Source organism: Eurytemora carolleeae, unplaced genomic scaffold (genome assembly GCF_000591075.1).
Source record: "Eurytemora carolleeae unplaced genomic scaffold, Eaff_2.0 scaffold844, whole genome shotgun sequence".
NCBI classification, from domain to species: domain Eukaryota; kingdom Metazoa; phylum Arthropoda; class Copepoda; order Calanoida; family Temoridae; genus Eurytemora; species Eurytemora carolleeae.
In genome coordinates, this window is record NW_019397331.1 from 144,596 (window position 1) to 146,795 (window position 2,200).

Here is a 2,200-nt window from a genome sequence, read left to right on the forward strand (position 1 = left end):
TAAAGTTAAAGATGGGCGCGAAGCGTCATAATAGATATTTAGAAATAAGAAATTAGTAATCAGTCATTTTAAATACATTTTTTTTAGGCTCGCATACAACGCTACAAAAGGAGCTACAGGGTGTCCTATAGGTAACAAAAATACTATATTTAAAAATTTGTGAATGGATTTTTAAAATCAAATCTTCTAAATCAGGTGTTCAAGTGATTGGTCGGCACTATCAGGAGGAACTAGTGATCCATGGAATGGAGATCATTGAAGATCTTATGAAATATGATCGCTCTTGTAAGATATAGGATTTACTGGAGATCATTGAAGATCTTTATAAATTATGATCGCTTTTGTGAAATATAGGATTATACTGGAGATCATTGAAGATCTTTATAAATTATGATCGCTTTTGTAAAATATAAGATTATACTGGAGATCATTGAAGATCTTTATGATTATGATCGCTCTTGTAAAATATAGGATTATACTGGAGATCATTGAAGATCTTATGAAATATGATCGCTCTTGTGAAATATAGGATTATATTGGAGATCATTGAAGATCTTTATGATTATGATCACTCTTGTAAAATATAGGATTATACTGGAGATCATTGAAGATCTTTATAATTATAATCGCTCTTGTAAAATATAGGATTATATTGGAGATCATTGAAGATCTTTATGATTATAATCGCTTTTGTAAAATATAGGATTATACTGGAGATCATTGTAGATCTTTATAATTATGATCGCTTTTGTGAGATGTAGGATTATACTGGAGATTATTGAAGATCGTTATAAATTATGATCGCTTTTGTAAAATATTGGATTATTCTAGAGATCATTTTATTTCTAACAAGCTTTTTTTCAAATTACAAGTTTACAAGTACACAAGGAGAAGTTGTTAATTGACAGTTTGAAAGCTTGGTAATAATCTAAATTGAACTCGAAGGTCGTCTTCATTGTATTGATATATACGACGACTACTGTATATTGGAAGTTGGAAATCTTTGTCATTCGTTTTTGAACATTCCGAATTTAAAAAAATTGAGCCTTGGCTTAAATTTGAGACACGGCTCAAATATGGTTGTTTCCACTAAAAATTGTATTCAATGTTTCAAGATTTAAGCTGGCACTCAATTGAAACCGGTATTTGGCGGATTTGAGACGCGGCTCATATTCAATATATTCGGAGGCTGTAAGATGAAATAATCTAAGTTTGAAATATCAAAGGTTTACACCATCATGGGTTGCAAAAACCTAGGAATTAGAAAATTTAAGTTTGTGGCAAAGACTCAATTCCTTTGTCGTAAACTTCATTTTGAGCCTTTATCCTGAGTCAGTATTTTGCAAAGATTATTCCTAATTATTGACGGATCATTTTGTTATTTTTTTAAAATTAAAATCAGTTAAAAATGACATTAACATAACTATAGTAAAATGTTTAACAGTTTCAATACTACTTTCTAAAAAGTTATAAAGCCATAACCAGCTAATACTTCATATTTTAAATTGCAAGCAAAATGTTGAATAGTTTCAACACTACTTTCTAAAAGTTAAAAAACCATAACCAGCTAATAAACAGTTTCAACATACTTTCTAAAAGTTGAAAAACCATAACCAGCTAATAAACAGTTTCAACATACTTTCTAAAAGTTGAAAAACCATAACCAGCTAATACTTCATATTTTAAATTGCAAGNCTTGATAGTATTGTACAATGAAAGTAATCCTAACAAAGACCAAAACAAAAAATTAATGCATAAAGATAATAAATACAGTGAATAATACCATACATATATATAAATATGAATCTACAGGGTGTCTCTCTTAGAAAAGTGCTTGATGCCTAATTAATCCCGTACCCTTCAACCAATTTCTTTTTGTACATTGATACAATCTGCTCAAAATTTTTCGAACGATAACCTTTGATCATTTTTGTAGCAAATAATATTTGCGAATGAAATTTTTGAAAATTCTTTGAAGTTGATACAGAAACAGTAGGTAAACAAGAACAACTTTGTTTGCTCCATTATATATTAAAACAAAAATAAGCCAAAAAATCGAAATTCGATCAAAAACTGGCATTGATTATTCTGAAGAAATATTAAACGCATCAGAGAGAATTTCCTAAAACGTGAAAGTGGATAAAAATTGGGTTGACACTGATAAAAGGTTTTGGTGTGCATGCATTACTTGATAGGACAT

The 2,200-nt window shown here is 29.3% G+C and overlaps 1 long non-coding RNA gene across 1 annotated transcript; it reads left to right on the forward strand.

The window, feature by feature from the left end:
- The first annotated feature begins 76 nt into the window (after nucleotides 1-76).
- Nucleotides 77-391, forward strand: LOC111713556 (uncharacterized). Its single transcript, XR_002767738.1, has 2 exons — nucleotides 77-131; nucleotides 196-391. It is a non-coding gene; the product is annotated as an uncharacterized LOC111713556 (long non-coding RNA).
- The last annotated feature ends 1,809 nt before the right edge of the window (nucleotides 392-2,200 follow it).